This window comes from Anomaloglossus baeobatrachus, chromosome 9, assembly GCF_048569485.1.
Source record: "Anomaloglossus baeobatrachus isolate aAnoBae1 chromosome 9, aAnoBae1.hap1, whole genome shotgun sequence".
Lineage (NCBI taxonomy): Eukaryota > Metazoa > Chordata > Amphibia > Anura > Aromobatidae > Anomaloglossus > Anomaloglossus baeobatrachus.
This window is the reverse complement of record NC_134361.1, coordinates 157,875,751-157,893,842: the sequence shown is the minus strand read 5'-3', so window position 1 is coordinate 157,893,842 and position 18,092 is coordinate 157,875,751.

Genomic DNA, 18,092 nt, shown 5'->3' with positions numbered 1-18,092 from the left:
CCCATCATTCTCTGTTCCCCCAGGGCTCTCTGTGTCCCTCCGGCATCCCCCAGGGCTGTTTGCCCCCCAGCTATTTATATAATCCCAGCAATGTTTGTGCCCCCCAGCTATGTCTGTGTAACCCAGTGATGTGTATATACCCCCAGTGAAGTCTGTGCCGCCCAGTGATGTATGTACCCCCAGTGACGTCTATGCCCTGCTGCTTCCCTAGTGATGTATATTCCTCCCAGCCCTCCCCAGCAATGTTTATGCCCCCCAGCTATGTTTGTGCTCCCCATCAATGATGTATGTATCCCCCAGTGATGTATGTACCCCCCAATGATGTCTATGCCCCAAGCCTCCCCAGTGATCTATATTCCTCCCAACCCTCCCCTGTGATGTATATACAGCAGTCCCAGCCAACTCAAACCTGGAAAAGCAGTTGTGAAAAGCAAAAAGATCAATATCGCCTAATATTACAGCTGTACCAAAGAGTACAAGCTCCAGCCGCCACAGTGAGTTAATTGTTTGACCAAATATATTAGGGTAATTTTCAAGTTGATAATTTTGTGCGGCCCACAAAGGTTGGTAAAAATTTCCAAATGGCCCCCTGCAGAAAAAAGGTTCCCCACCCCTGGTTTAGATGATATAATAAGAGAAACTCCGGCACTCAATTTTTTTGTGAAAATAATCTTGTATATTTTTATTTCATATTCAGTATTGTAATCAAGACATTTCGGCTAATGCCTTTTTCAAAACTGAAATGTGTAAAAAACAGAACAAGAAAGCAAACTTCAGTACCATGGGTTTATATTACAATGTCATATCAACATCCAATTGTACATATATATGATGTCATTTTACCTAAATGCTGAAAAAAGATTTTTTTTCTCTAGGAAGAAACGTCAAATGTGCTGATATATAGAATATCTATGAAAGAAATGCCACATATTAATAAACAATGAAAAAATAAATATGTCAGATAGACAGCTATAAGAAACATAGAGCATACCTAATTAGAGCTCAATATAAACTTAACTCCGTTTTATGCTGAGAGGCACAGGTAAACCAGTGACAAATATACATATGAATATCCTTGGGACAAAACTAAGCAACATACGTACATCTTAATCAATTTACCTTATATAAGAATGGTAATAGAGAAATTAAGGCTGATGTTTCCAGGAGTGGAATTATAACATCGCTATGTTGATGGCTAAAGAGAAATAATGAAAGGGTATTACATCCCACTATCCAGTGTGAAAACCAAATAACAGCAAAATGAGACCATAATGTCCCATGACAGGGCGATATAACATTAAAGAATGACTATAAAAAAAACAAAGTGCCTAGCAGAACATTGCAGTGTTACCTGTGCAGCCGGTGGTCAGCGGTGAAATGTGTGAGAGAGTGATCACGGAGGAATTTATATGCTGAAAGGGGCGGGCATAACTAATGATTCCCTGTAATGTGGAATGCACGTAGGAAACAAGTGAAACGCACACCGCGCGTGCGCAGTGAATCCCGGAAGTGCGCGCATGCGCAGAAGAAGAAGTCATGTGAACGTGAATCAGAACTCCTCAAGCTCTGGTAAATGAACAAAGGAGAGTCATCGTGTCTGTAAGATGAAGGAAAAGGGTAAAGGTTATGATACATCCAGCAGGATATGAGAATGAGAAACAATAAATAGATAATATTATACAAAAGAACATAAACGCAATATATGCATTATGTACATACATATATGTAACAGTTCCATATGTAAGCAGGATCCTATACCCAGACATAGGAAAATGATAAACGTTAATATTTTTGGATTTGTGCTCCTGACGTACCAATTTTTACTCATTGACAATGGCTTCCAATACTTTTTCTTATAATGATGAACAGTCTTCTTCAATTCACTCACGAGTGACTGCCACAGGCCAATTTTTATTCATTCCTAGTGAAGAATCTAGAACAAAAGAATATGAACGTGAATTAAAACGACAAACAGCACTGGAGCTGCATCTCATCACTCTAGCAGAATATTACAAGGTAAAACGAATCCCACGTGGACTACAAGTCTCACTACGACCTACCTTATTCTCGGATAATTCTGAATTTTGTACTACATTTGAACAGATATTGAACAAATGTTCATTTGATCTCATGACCTTAACCATTGATTACCTTCATAAGGAATTGGACACCATCTCTAATCAAATTGCTACTAAGGACAGTTTTCTAATATGTTTACTTTAACAGAATTAAGCAACATGAAATCTAAGATGGAATCAACCATCTCAGAATATAAGAAATCATTACAAGAATGCAAACGTAATAAATTTGTGAGAGATGAAGAAGACTATAAACGAGGACAAGTCTACAGGTGGTGATGTGGTGAAATTATTTCGTGCAGGCACTTTCCCATCAGAACAGATTACTCTTCCTCTGCCAGTTCGGGCAGTGAAATGGAATCTCAACATGCCCCTTTTTTAGGCCCACACCGAATATACGGTCAAAGAAGACGAGGAGAGGGCAGAGGAGAACCACAACCAGAACGGGAACAGATGACAACGAGATCTCAGGTAGGACGGACCTCATTTTTAATATCTCTTCCTATACTTTCTCCCCCCTCGAATCAAAAGTATTACAAAAAGGTTTGACTTTTTGCCCAACGCCACGTTTCGACACTTTCAAATTAGAACAAGAATTGAATAAATTCTATAGGTCAGTGGGACTCAAGGTACATTTTAATCAATTACCTCAAGAACAAGGTTCTACACACTCTGATATTCACCCAAGTACACAGTTTCTTTTCCATAATTTGAGTATCAATATGCCAAGTAGTTTTATGCCACCCCGTACTTATCATCCGGCGGAAACATTTATGTCTTTGGTCAAATCTGATATTGACAACTTTATTGATACCGTTAAGAGTGGAGAATTACATTTTAAAAACAACTTGACTTCAGGTGAATCTGAAGCTCTACAGTCTCTCAAAAATAATTCTTCAATAACGATCAAACTAGCTGATAAGGGTGGAGCCCTGGTTGTAATGGATACAAGTTATTATGTTTCAGAAATCCAATCACAACTAGGTAATAGATTCATATATATTCCTATTTCACGTGATCCTACGAGTGACATTAAGAGAATTATTTTGGATAAGATCCATTACTATTCTACCCTTGGGGTTATGGACACTAAATTGGCCACTTATTTAGACAAAATTAATCCGGTTCCAGTTTTTTATACCTTACCTAAGGTGCAAAAGGATTTGTGGCACCCACCAGGTCGCCCCATTGTGGCCTCCATGGATTCATTATTATCTCCTTTAGCTATTACTCTTGATCGGATATTATCACCTTTGGTGTCTAGTACTCCTTCCTATTTACGGGATACTGGTGACTTTTTGCACCATTTACAATCTTTGGGCCCTTTTCCACCTAATTCTCTTCTTGTCACGCTTGACGTTAATTCACTGTATACGAGTATAGACCACACACTGGGCATGCAAGCAGTAGCTTGGTTCCTTAATAATTATAGTACATTTTCGTCGACTCAAAAAGAATTCTGCTTGGATCTATTGGACATAGTCTTACACAAAAATTTCTTTTTATTTGAAGATCAATTTTATTTTCAGAAGAAGGGTACAGCCATGGGCCACCCTATGCGAACATATTCATGACGCATTTCGAATCTATGTACGTCCATCCACATCCTTTATTTCAAGAATACATTTCTATGTATAAAAGATACATAGATGATGTTTTTATTATATTTACAGGTCCCCAGGCTCTCTTTGAGGATTTTTTTCACTACCTCAACACTCGAGTTGAAGGTTTGTCCTTCACTCAACATACTGATTTTGCTAAAATCACTTTTCTTGATACTCTTGTACAAATTGATTCTATGGGCCATATTTCCTCGGATATTCATGTAAAATCCACTGATCGTAATAGTTTACTCTATTACACAAGCAGTCATCCCCGTCATTTAATACATTCATTGCCTATTTCTCAACATAAAAGGGTATCAAGAATTGTTTCTTCTTATAACCAATGTCAATTACGTCATGAAGAGATGACCAATACATTTTTACAGAGAGGGTACTCTTTACCTGTAATAAACTTTGCGTATCATGATAGCCTACAGGTCACTCGTAGGACTAGAAAGGAAGGTCCTTTTATTACCTTTGTTAATACCTTCCATCCCTTTTATCCCATTATCAAAGGAATTATATTGAAACACTGGCAGGTATTGAATAGATCCTACCCCCAGATACCGGAATTTTCTTCTTCTCCTCTTTTTAGTTACAAACGGTCTCCAAATATCAGGGACTTACTGGTTAGGGTGGATATAAGCTCAACGGCTCTCAAGTCCCGTCAAACATTTCTATCCACTCCTAAACAAGGTACTTTTCCATGTCTCCATTGTCCCCACTGTTCCAACATCATAAAGGGTAACCAATTTACACATCCCCGTACTGGTCGAATTTTTCACATAAAATAATTTTTTACCTGCGACACTTCATATGTTGTCTATCTAATAAAGTGCCCGTGCGGTCTCGGGTATGTTGGGGAGACGACCCAGCATATCCGTGACCGCATAGAGAAACATAAGTCTACAATAAGGTGTAAGTTGGTTATGTTGCCCATCCCCCATCATTTCATACAGTGTGGACATACGATTTCAAAATTTCGGTTTCAAGTGTTGGAACACGTTCCTCCATTGAGACGAGGGGCAGAGAGGGTTAAAAAATTGAAAGAACGAGAATCTTATTGGATCCATATGCTTAATACCCTTTCTCGCCTGGGTCTCAATAGGGAATATGATAATTATTGATATGGAGATATGAGGTCCGTCCTGTCCTATGAATCTGCCAAAAATGTTTGATATATACGTTTATCATTTTCCTATGTCTGGGTATAGGATCCTGCTTACATATGGAACTGTTACATATATGTATGTACATAATGCATATATTGCGTTTATGTTCTTTTGTATAATATTATCTATTTATTGTTTCTCATTCTCATATCCTGCTGGATGTATCATAACTTTTACCCTTTTCCTTCATCTTACAGACGCGATGACTCTCTTTTGTTCATTTACCAGAGCTTGAGGAGTTCTGATTTACATTCACATGACTTCTTCTTCTGTGCATGTGCGCACTTCCGGGATTCACTGCGCACGCGCGGTGTGCGTTTCACTTGTTTCCTATGTGCGTTCCACATTACAGGAAATCATTATTGATTGCTCTCAGTGAGAGAAACAAAAATAAAATTTTGTAGTTCTGATACCTTTTAATGGCTAACTAAGATAAAAATAAAATATGATGTTATAAAGCAAGCTTTCAAGACATCTCAGGTCTCTTCCTCAGGCATGGTATGACAAATTAGCTGAAGAAACACAAATATATACACAAAACAGGGCAGAGCGATGCATAGTAAAAGGACATTTAAATAAACTTTTTACTATGCATCGCTCTGCCCTGTTTTGTGTATATATTTGTGTTTCTTCAGCTATTTTGTCATACCATGCCTGAGGAAGAGACCTGAGATGTCTCGAAAGCTTGCTTTATAACATCATATTTTATTTTTATCTTAGTTAGCCATTAAAAGGTATCAGAACTACAAAATTTTATTCTTGTTTCTCTCACTGAGAGCAATCAATCATTTTTCAACTGGCTAACACGGTACCAAAACCTTTTTCTTTTAACCAGGAAATCATTAGTTATGCCCGCCCCTTTCAGCATATAAACTCCTCCGTGATCACGCTCTCACACATTTCACCGCTGACCACCGGCTGCACAGGTAATACTGCAATGTTCTGCTAGGCACTTTGTTTTTTTTATAGTCATTCTTTAATGTTATATCGCCCTGTTATGGGACATTATGGTCTCACTTTTCTGTTATTTGGTTTTCACACTGGATAGAGGGATGTAATACCCTTTCATTATTTCTCTTTATTATTATTATTATTATTTATTTATAGAGCACCATTAATTCCATGGTGCTGTACATGAGAAGGGGGTTACATACAAAATACGTATACAAGTTACAGTAGACAGACTAGTACAGAGGGAAGAGGGCCCTACCCTTGCGGGCTTACATTCTATAGGATTATGGGGAGGAGACAATAGGTGGGGTGTAGGTCAGGCGGCAGCTCCGCACGGTGGTCGGGCGGCAGCTCCGCACGGTGGTCGGGCGGCAGCTCCGCACGGTGGTCGGGCGGCAGCTCCGCACGGTGGTCGGGCGGCAGCTCCGCACGGTGGTCGGGCGGCAGCTCCGCACGGTGGTCGGGCGGCAGCTCCGCACGGTGGTCGGGCGGCAGCGAGTTCATTGTAGATTGTAGGCATTTCTGAACAGGTGCGTTTTCAGGTTCCGTTTGAAGTTTGCAAGGGTAGGGGATAGTCTGACGTGTTGAGGCAGCGAGTTCCAGGAGACTGGGGATGCTCGGGAGAAGTCTTGGAGTCGGTTGTGTGAGGAGCGAATGAGAGAGGAGGAGAGGAGGAGATCTTGGGAGGACCGGAGGTGACGTGTTGGAGTGTAGTGGGAGAGTAGTTCGGAGATGTACGGAGGGGAAAGATTATGCACAGCTTTGTAGGTCAGTGTTAGAAGTTTGAATTGGATACGGTGGAAGATTGGAAGCCAGTGGAGGGACATGCAGAGAGGAGAAGCGGGGTGGTATTGAGGAGAGAGGTGGATAAGTCGGGCAGCAGAGTTAAGGATGGACTGGAGAGGGGCAAGCGTGTTGGCAGGGAGGCCACAGAGGAGGATGTTACAGTAGTCGAGGCGGGAGATTATGAGGGCATGCACTAGCATTTTAGTAGATTGCAAATTGAGGAAAGGGCGGATTCTGGAAATATTTTTGAGTTGAAGACGGCAGGAGGTGGTGAGGGATTGGATGTGTGGTATGAAGGATAAGGCAGAGTCAAAGGTCACTCCGAGGCAGCGAACTTTGGGTACTGGCGAGAGCGTGGTGTTATTTATTGTAATAGATAGATCAGGTGGAGAATGTAGGTGAGACGGAGGAAAGATGATTAGTTCAGTTTTGGCCACATTGAGCTTTAGGAAGCGAGAGGAGAAGAAGGAGGATATAGCAGATAGACATTTCGGGATTTTGGACAGCAGAGATGTGGCATCTGGGCCAGAGAGGTAGATCTGGGTGTCGTCGGCATATAGGTGGTATTGGAAGCCATGGGACTTTATGAGTTGTCCCAGGCCAAATGTGTAGATAGAGAAAAGTAGGGGTCCTAGGACAGAGCCTTGAGGGACGCCAACAGAGAGATGGTGGGATGAAGAGGTTGTGTGGGAGTGGGAGACACTAAAAGTGCGATTTGAGAGGTATGAAGAGATCCAAGAGAGGGCAAGATCTCTGACACCAAGGGAAGAGAGGGTCTGTAATAGGAGGGAGTGGTCAACGGTATCGAAGGCTGAGGACAGGTCTAGGAGTAGGAGTATAGAGAAGTGCTTGTTCGCTTTGGCAGTAAGCAAGTCATTTGTGATTTTAGTCAGGGCAGTTTCGGTGGAGTGATGTGGACGGAAGCCGGACTGTAGGTTGTCAAAGAGAGCGTTAGAGGAGAGGTGGGAGGAAAGTTCAGCATGGACATGCTGTTCCAGGAGTTTTGAGGCAAGTGGGAGTAGTGATATGGGGCGGTAGCTGGTAGTAGAGGTTGGATCGAGGGAAGGTTTCTTTAGGATAGGTGTGACTGTTGCATGTTTAAAGGCAGAGGGGAAGGTTCCAGTCGTTAAAGATAGGTTGAAGAGATGGGTTAAGGCTGGAATAAGGATGGTGGTGAGGTTGGGAAGGAGGTGGGATGGCATGGGGTCAAGTGCGCAGGTGGTGAGGTGCGCTTTTGAGAGCAGACGTACAAGCTCTCCTTCGGTGATGGTGGGGAGGAAGTTTATGGGGGAGGGGCAGTGGTCAGCTACATGAAGGGGTTGTGGTGGCTGAGCAGAGAAGACTTGCCTTATTAGGTCGATTTTTTCTTGGAAATAGGTGGCAAAGTCTTCTGCAGAAATGAGGGAGGTTGGAGGGGGCAGTGGTGGGCGAAGGAGGGAGTTGAAAGTGTTGAATAACTGTTTGGGGTTGTGTGTTAGAGAGGATATGAGGTTTCTGAAGTAATCGTGTTTAGCGGAGGTGAGGACTGAACGAAATGTGTGAATTGCATTTTTGAATGTGGTGAAGTCTTCCTGGGAGTGCGTTTTCTTCCACCGCCGCTCTGCAGCCCTAGACCTTTGCCTAAGTTTTTTAGTGAGGCTGTTGTGCCAGGGCTGTCTATTGATTCGTCTCACTCTGCCATGCACAAGGGGAGCGACTGAATCAATAGCTGATGTGAGGGTGGTGTTGTAGAAGGTGGTGGCGCTGTCTGTGTCGTGGAGGGACGATATGGAGGACAGTGGGAGGATAGAGTCGGCGAGGGTGTGCATGTTGAGGTGTGCAAGGTTTCTGCGGGGATGTGCTAGGTGCTGGACAGGGGGGGTAGGTGAGGAGGACAGGGCTGAAAAGGTCAGAAGATGGTGGTCAGATAGGGGGAGGGGGGAAGTTGTGAAGTCAGAAAGGGGACAGAGGCGGGTGAAGATAAGGTCTAGTGTGTGTCCATCTTTGTGGGTGGCAGAGGTGGACCACTGAGTTAAGCCAAAAGACGAAGCAAGGGAGAGGAGTTTGGAAGCAGCTTGTTGGCGAGTGTCAGTGGGGATGTTGAAGTCACCCATGATGATGGTGGGAATGTCAGCATCATGGTGGGAATGTTAGCCATCAACATAGCGATGTTATAATTCCACTCCTGGAAACATCAGCCTTAATTTCTCTATTACCATTCTTATATAAGTTAAATTGATTATGATGTACATATGTTGCTTAGTTTTGTCCCAAGGATATTCATATGTATATTTGTCACTGGTTTACCTGTGCCTCTCAGCATAAAACGGAGTTAAGTTTATATTGAGCTCTAATTAGGTATGCTCTATTTTTCTTATAGCTGTCTATCTGACATATTTATTTTGTCATTGTTTATTAATATGTGGCATTTCTTTCATAGATATTCTATATATCAGCACATTTGACGTTTCTTCCTAGAGAAAAAAATCTTTTTTCAGCATTTAGGTAAAATGACATCATATACTGTATATGTACAATTGGATGTTGCTATGACATTGTAATATAAACCCATGTTACTGATGTTTGCTTTCTTGTTCTGTTTTTTACACATTTCAGTTTTGAAAAAGGCATTAGCCGAAACGTCTTGATTATAATACTGAATATGAAATAAAAATATACAAGATTATTTTCATTAAAAAATTGAGTGCCGGAGTTTCTCTTATTATATGCTACTTTTTTTCTCCTGAGCACCACCGTAAAGTGAGCCATACCATTATTTGGACTGACATTGTTTAGATGATAACTGAGGTTTTGAAAATTGAAGCTGTAGTTCTTGGCTTTTTTTTGTAATTTTTGACACTTGCTAATGAACAATTTATCAAAGCATTTGATTAGCAGCATTTGGCTGCTACTTACCTTCTTAATTCCTATGGAAGAAATAACGGTGTACTTCTTTTTCACGCACTCTTTCCACAATTTGGCCTAATTTTTGGTTAAGGCCAGAGGTCACAAACCAATGCAAGTCTATAAGAGCCTCGTTCTGGTCTTGATCTGGCTCTCATACAGATGCATTGGGAACTTGTGACGTAACTTCAGACTACTGGACAGTCAGAAGCTATGGCACAAGATGGAGCATGGGACTGGACCGGCACTGAAAGGATGAAGATGGTGGCAGGTGAATATATGACAGCAGGAAACTTACATTTAAAGCTCCACTGTTTTTGTTTGTTTATATTTATATGTACCTAATTTAAGATCTTCTTAGAATCATATATGCTATATGTCCTATTTCATAAAACCATACACTTACTTTTTCTCATAACTGTATTTTCCATTTGTGTATCCTCATGATTAGTGATGAGCTGACTCGCAGATACCTGAGATCGATGGGTCCAAATGGGTTTAAAAAAAACCCAGATCGGGCCCAGAATTGACTCGGGATATCTGGTCAGACGCTGGTCCCCATATATGTCTATGGAGACCTGAATCTGAGCTTAAGGGCGCTTTTCCACTTGCGTACCGCTTCCGATGCAGGAACATCGGAAGTGATATGCTAATGACCCTCTGCTGCGGTGACAACCAAGGATCATGCGACTGTGATGCGATCTTGCGATCGCATCACAGGAGCGGAGGTGGAGGCAGCACTTTCTCCCCATCTCCTCCGCTGTCTCTGCGTGCACCGCACTGCAGTCACATAACATGCGAGTGCAGTGCGATTTTACACACATGTGAGCCGAGACTCTGTGCAAATCGCGGCATGATGTGATTGCAAACTATATGAAAAAAGAGGGGTTATTGTGTAACTAATCATATAACCCTTTAAAAATTTCAAAATTTATTGATACTTATTAAAATCCACAACCCTTGTGCAAATTAATTATGAGGAAATAAGAGGGAAGAAGGTAAGATGCTTACCCTTTACAATGACCCTCCCTCCTGTCCACTACCTACCGCGGGGGTCGGCACCCTGATAACTGCGAAAATGGCGCCCCCACTCAGCGGTGGCTGACCCTGTGATATCCCTAAAAAAAACCCTCAAAAAGGTGGTGAAAAACAGATAAAGTCAAGGGTCATAAACAGGGTACACTCATGCTTCAGTGGACAGAAAGATTGGGACAACCACACATGAACACCAGGTTCAGACCACCTCAAATGTCATTGGTGATCCTGGGGTAATAATACAGACCACAGATATCAAATACACTGGATGTATAGTCCTATATGACCCCAAGAAACAAACAATGTCAATAGCAAGTGCATACATTAAATACCCAAAATTACTCCTTGGTATGCACAATAAGGAGCATAAAGGTGCTTAGTGCAATAAAGTGTACAGATTTATGAACACAACCTGGCCTCTGATGCTGACTAATGCAGATAGCCGGTTTGCTCATGTAAAGAATATATCAACGCATACCAAGTGCAGTTGCCTAAGAACAACCAAATAAGATCATTGAGGTTAGTCAAATAAAGCACATCAAACACTTATCGTGTGAGGAGGGTTCATGTGTATGTCCCAGAATTGCCCCAGTTCTGCCTCAACGCGTTTCTCCGGACACGGATCATCAGGAGGCTTGATATAAGGCTTGCCAACCAGTTTCAGGACAACATAATGTCAGGATAAGGGGGGAGAACTGATGCACTTAATTCTCCTTTTAAACCTTGCCGGTAATGGGCCGCCCCCATCCCCAGCCAATCAGCCCATCCCCTCTCCCCACGCCCAGGCACACCCCCCACCACGGCAAACCATGCCCTCAAGATGTGATTCTGAAATAAGATCCCTTACCAGATGTTATAATTAGAGATGAGCGAACCGGTCGCGGTTCGGCTCGAGGTCGGTTCGCCGAACGGGGATCCCGTTCGAGTTCGGTTCGTCGAACCGAACTCAACCCAATAGGCTATAATGGGAGGCAATCACAAACACATAAAAATGCATGATAAATGTACACAAACAGTTAATAAACATTGCCATAACACTTACCGGTCCTCGCGATCCCTCCTGCACTCTGTCTCCTGCTGCTATTCCATCCGATGATCGCTGAATCCTCCCGGTGACCGGCACTGCCAGCAGATAAGCAGGACCTATCGTGACGTCAAAATAGCCATGTGACCAGTCACGTGGCTATTATCTCATTGGCTACAGACTGGTCACATGACTATGACACGTCATGTAGGACCTGCAAGTGCATCTCTCTGGTACACGGTGCACATTTGTGTATCGCCGTGTACCGGCGATATGCTCTAGCACACGGTCGACTCCCCGTTCCGTTAGGGACTGGCTGACACAGCCGGTCATTAACGGAGATCACCGTTGCCATAGCAACGCAGTTAGCGGTGACGTCACCGCTAACCGCGGCTCCGGGAGCACCGTTGCTATGGTAACGCGTCTGTCAGCGTTACCGCTGTTACCGCTAGCAGCACTGATCACTCACGGAGTGAAGGCTGCACGCTGCTTCCCGATTGTAGTGAGGATTGTAGTGAGGATGAGGTGCCCCAGCCCATGATGGGCTGGTGCACCTCATCCTCACTACAATCGTCACTACTACTACACTAGTGAGGATTGTAGTGAGGATGAGGTGCCCCAGCTCATCAAGTAATGGGCTGGGGCACCTCATCCTCACTACAATCGTCACTACTACTACACTAGTGAGGATTGTAGTGAGGATGAGGTGCCCCAACCCATCAAGTAATGGGCTGGGGCACCTCATCCTCACTACAATCCTCACTACAATCCTGAAGTGCAGTTTCTTCAAATTCATTTAAAGGCACTTGGAACGCTGAAATTGCTGCTTATAATTTAAGCCTCTATTAAAAACCTCTTATCAGCGCTGGTTAATTGGGGATTTATTGGGCTGACAGGGGGTAATAAAGATGGAGTCTCTAATGTGTCTGTGTATTTATTTCTTTTAAAGTATTTTTTCTCTGTGTGGTGTCTTTTTTTAACCCTTTATTGGAGATTCTTAATGGCCGGGTCAAACGTGCCTGACATTAAGAATCTCTGGCTTAATACTGGCTAGTAAAACAAAGCCAGTATTAACTCATGATTACCCAACAAGCCACCCGGCTCCAGGGCTGTTGGAAGAGTTGGATACAGTGCCAGATGATGGCGTTTCTATGAGAGCACCATTTTCTGGGACGGCTGCGGACTGAAATTCGCAGCAGAGGCGCCCAGAAACCTCGGGCTAACCTGTGCTGCGGATTCCAATCCCCAGCTGCCTAGTTGTACCCGGCTGGACACAAAAATGGGGCGAAGCCCACGTCATTTGTTTTTTAATTATTTCATGAAATAAGTGAAATAATTAAAAAAAAAAGGGCTTCCCTATATTTTTGGTTCCCAGCCGGGTACAAATAGGCAACTGGGGGTTGGAGGCAGCCCGTGGCTGCATGCTGTACCTGGCTAGCATACAAAAATATGGCGAAGCCCACGTCATTTTTTTGGTGGGCAAAAACTTCTGCATACAGTCCTGGATGGAGTATGCTGAGCCTTGTAGTTCTGCAGCTGCTGTCTGCTCTTCTCCATACAGACACACAGCAACTGCAGAACTAGAAAACTCAGCATACTCAGCATACTCCATCCAGGACTGTATGCAGAAGTTTTTTGCTGAAACAATTATGTGGGCTTCACCATATTTTTGTATGCTAGCCAGGTACAGCAGGCAGGTACGGCTGCCCCCAACCCCCAGTTGCCTATTTGTACCCGGCTGGGAACCAAAAATGAAGGGAAGCCCTTTTTTTATTATTTCATGAATTTCATGAAATAAATAGAAAACAAATGACGTAGGCTTCGCTCAATTTTTGTGTCCAGCCAGGTACATCTAGGCAGCTGGGGATTGGAATACGCAGCACAGGTTGGCCTGAGCTTTCTGGGCCCCACTGCTGCGAATTGCAGTCTGCAGCCGCCTCAGAAAATGGCACTTTCATAGAAGCTCCATCTTCTGGCGCTGTATCCAACTCTTCCAGCACCTGCCTGCTATACCTGGCTAGCATACAAAAATATGGCGAAGCTCACGTCATTTTTTTGTAGTTTTTTGGCCAAAAAATTAAAAAATGCTTCCCTGGATTTTCCATTGCCAGTGAAGGTAACACCAAGCAGTGGGGGTTAGCAGCCAGTAGCTGCTTGGATTACCCTTAGCTAGCAATACAAAAAATGCAGCGGGAGCCCATATATATTTTTTTTAATTATTTATTTAAATAACTAAAAACAAAATGGGCTTCCCTGTATTTTGATTGCTGGACATCACAGTGCTGTAAAAATAAATCTTTAAAAAAAATGATATAGCGCTCCGCGGTATTTTTGATTCTCAGCGCAGATAAAGCAGACAGCTATGGGTTGCCACCCCCATCTGCCTGTCGTTACCTTGGTTGGCAATCAAAATACAGGGAAGCCCATTAATTTTTTCTATTTAAAAAATAGTTAAAAAAAAAATGACGTTGGGTCCCCCCATTTTTGATAGCCAGCTAGGGTAAAGCAGACGGCTGTAGCCTGAAAACCACAGCTGGCAGCTTTACCGTGGTTTGGGATCCAATGTGGAGGTCCCCCAGGCTCTTTTTTTATAATTATTTTATAAATATTAATAATTACACAAAAAAAGTAGGGTCCCCTCCAAATTGGATCACCAGCCAAGGTAAAGCGGACAGCTGTGGTCTGGTATTCTCAGGGTGGGAAGGTCCATAGTGTTTGGGCCTTCACAGCCTAAAAATAGCAGGCCGCAGGCACCCCAGACGTGGCGCATCCACTAGATGCGCCAATCCTGGCGCTTCACCCCAGCTCATCCCGTGCCCTGGTGCAGTGGCAAACGGGGTAATAAATCGGGTTGATACTAGCTGTAAAGTCACCTGAGATCAAGCCCAGCAGTTTGTGATGTCATGGCATCTATTAGATACCCAACATCATAAACTGTCAGTACTAACAAAAACAAAAAATCGACAAAAGAAATTTATTTGAAAAAACAGTCCCCAAAACATTTCCTCTTTCACCAATTTATTGTAAGAAAAAAAATAAAGGGGTCCCACTACGACTCTGGACCGTCTAGAATATGGGGGGGGGAGACACTCAGGGAACGTATCCCCCATTTTCTAGGAGTGCGGACCCTTCATGTGAGGAGTGTGGGTGCAATGAATCTGCACTCACTCTCCCCGGGTCCACAGCAGCAGAGTCCATGTCGTAATGGTTGCTACCAAAGCTGCAATGCCCTGCTCATGAGGTAAGGGCATGCCTAATCAGGAGAACTGCTGTAGAGGAAGCTCTGCTCACTGGTATATAGGTGCTCAGAGGTAATAATAGATAAAATTAGTGAGTAACCTCGACACTCTAAATCTCCCAGACTAAGTCAGTAAGTCACAACGGATAGTAATGCAAAATCACTCTTTATTGGTCCGTATTAAGAAAAAAATTTTTTTCATAAGCATATATGTTTTTGTACAAAACAAGTTACAAATGACGTTTCGGCCTGAGCCTTTGTCAGATTGGACTTATCTGCATGTAATCATGAAAAATGACAATAATCAGTATCACATAAGAGTGAGAGAACAATAACATAAACTCGAACAATGTAGAGGTACAATTGGGATGCAGGAAAAAAATTGCAACACAGCAAGAAATGAAACACATGATACAAATGTCATAATACAGTACAAGGACAATATAGTAATGACAAATATGGGGTCAGAGTAGGCTTAGACAGCTCTGGTACGAAAGAGATGTCACTCATAAAGTAACATGTGCAGTAGGTGTAGAGCTACACTATGCATGGCAGAGCTAATGGGTAGACCGACCATAGAAAAAGAACGGAGAAAAAGTGGAGAAAAAGTGGAGAAAAAATGTAGAAAAAGTGGAGAAAAAGTGGAGAAAAAGTGGAGAAAAAGTGGAGAAAAAGTGGAGAAAAAGTGGAGAAAAAATGTAGAAAAAGTGGAGAAAAAATGTAGAAAAAGTGGAGAAAAAATGGAGAAAAAGTGGAGAAACAATGGAGAAAAAGTGGAGAAACAATGGAGAAAAAGTGGAGAAAAAGTGGAGAAAAAGTGGAGAAAAAATGGAGAAAAAGTGGAGAAAAAATTGAGAAAAAGTGGAGAAAAAATGGAGAAAAAGTGGAGAAAAAGTGGAGAAAAAGTGGAGAAGAAGTGGAGAAGTGTTTGTTCATGCCAGATGGGAGATAAATAATTTTTTACCGGCACTGTCATTTACTGTAACGTGATGATCGGTGTACGGTGTATACCTGTGATCACGTGAGCGGGAACCGGAAAAATCGTCCTGAATCATGATCTCCAGGGTCTCAGCTAGCCCTGAAACCCCGGAGATTTTCTGACGCTGGGGGGCGCTATTCACTTATTTCTGCCTGCTGTTTATAAACGGCAGATCAGAATAAGGCTACATTAACACGACCGATCCATTTTTGTGGTCTGCAAAAAACAGTCCGTTTTTTTTCACGGGTGCATCCGTGTGGCATCCGTTTCCGTTCCGTAGACGGTCCGTATGTCATCTGTTTGTCATCCGTGTGCCTTCCGTTTTTTTTGTGTACTGCAAAAAAACTGAATGAGGGTAAATGCATAAATTTACCCAGGATCCATAGCTTCATCCTACATGAGGCGGTCACATGTTCACTCCAGTGCCATTTTCTACTGCTTTTCACAGCGTAGAGCGCTCTGGTGATTTTCCTGTGCTTGTGCACTTCATATCAGTCTTTTCTGTCATTATGATGGCAGAAAGACACATTATGTCCCACTCTCCTGCATTTTGTAATTTTGCACCCTTTGGTGCCTTTCATGTGGCACTAAGGGGTGCTTAGCTTTGTATTTAGCCAAAAAAATGAAAAAAAAAAAAATGACGTAGGGTTCCCCCTAGTTTTGTAGCCATCTAGGGTAAAGCAGACGGCTGCAGCCTGCAGACCACAGCTGGCAACCTCACCTTGGCTGATAATCCAAAACTGAGGGCACCCCACGCTGTTATTTTAAATTAAATAAATAATTAAAAAAAAAAAACACGTAGGGGTCCCCCCAAAATTGGATCACCAGCCAAGGTAAAGCAGACAGCTGGGGTCTGATATTCTCAGACTGAGGAGGTCCATGGTTATTGGACTCTCCCCAGTCTAAAAATAGCAGGCCGCAGCCGCCCCAGAAGTGGCGCATCCATTAGATGCGCCAATCCTGGTGCTTCGCCCCAGCTCATCCCGCGCCCTGGTGCGGTGGCAAACGGGGTAATATATGGGGTTAATACCAGATGTGTAATGTCACCTGGCATCAAGCCCTGGGGTTGGTGAGGTCAGGCGTCTATCAGATACCCGACATCACCAACCCAGTCAGTAATCAAAAAAAATAGACGACAAACACATTTTTATTTGAAAAAACACTCCCCAAAACATTCCCTCTTTAACCAATTTATTAGAAAGAAAAACAAATCCAGGTCTGGTGTAATCCAAGGGGTTGCCATGACGATCCACACTATCCCAGTCAATGAAGAGCAGGATGTTCCCCATTGGCTGGGAGAGCAATGCAGTGACCTGAGCTAACATCAATGGGTCAGCCCAGGTCACTGCAGGGCATGACAAGTGCTGCTGTCAGCGAGGTACATTACCTGCGCTGATCTCCAGCACACTGACAGCCCCTGTCACTGAGTTCAATGACCGGCGCCTTCACACCAAGTATCGCGAGAGGCCCGTGACGTCACCGCTAGTCAGTCTCGGGTCGGAAGCGAGAGAAGGTGATGTGACAAGCGGCGGCCATGGAGGACAGTGACAGCGCTGAGGTTGGGATGGCGGGACTTCATCACCGCAGGTAAGCCGAGCGGGACCATGTGTGTGTGTGTGTGTGTGTGTGTGTGTGTGTGTGTGTACATGCCGCGGGCAGGAGGGGGCGGAGCAAGCTGAGCGGGGAAGTGTGGGCTTCCTGCACGTAACTAGGATAAACATCGGGTTACTAACCAAAGAGCTTTGGTTGGATACCCGATGTTTATCTCGGTTACCAGCTTCTGGCAGGCTGCCAGCGATGGCTCCTGCACACTGTAGCTGTAAAAAGCCCTGCTTTTTGTTGCTAGAACCGTTCTCAAACGTATCTAGAACTATCGAGCTTTTGCAAAAAGCTCGAGTTCTAGTTCGATCTCGAACAGCCCCCAAAATCACTCGAGCCTAGAACTGGAGAACCTCGAACCTAGAACCGCGCTCAACTCTAGTTATAATTAGAGTTGAGCGCAGTTCTAGGTTCGAGGTTCTCCAGTTCTAGGCTCGAGTGATTTTGGGGCCTGTTCTAGATCGAACTAGAACTCGAGCTTTTTGCAAAAGCTCGATAGTTCTAGAAACGTTCGATAATGGTTCTAGCAGCAAAAAAACAGCTAATTCCTAGCTGGCTTTCCGCTGTAATAGTGTAAGTCACTCTGTGACTCACACTATTATGGCATTTCAGTGTATAGTGTGCGTGAACAGCGCCTTCAGATCACTCCTGTTTGTATAATGGCGATCGCCATTTTTTTTTTTTCCTTGTCTTCCTTCCCTAAGCGCGCGCGTGTAGTGGGGAGGGCCATTATGTCAGCCAAT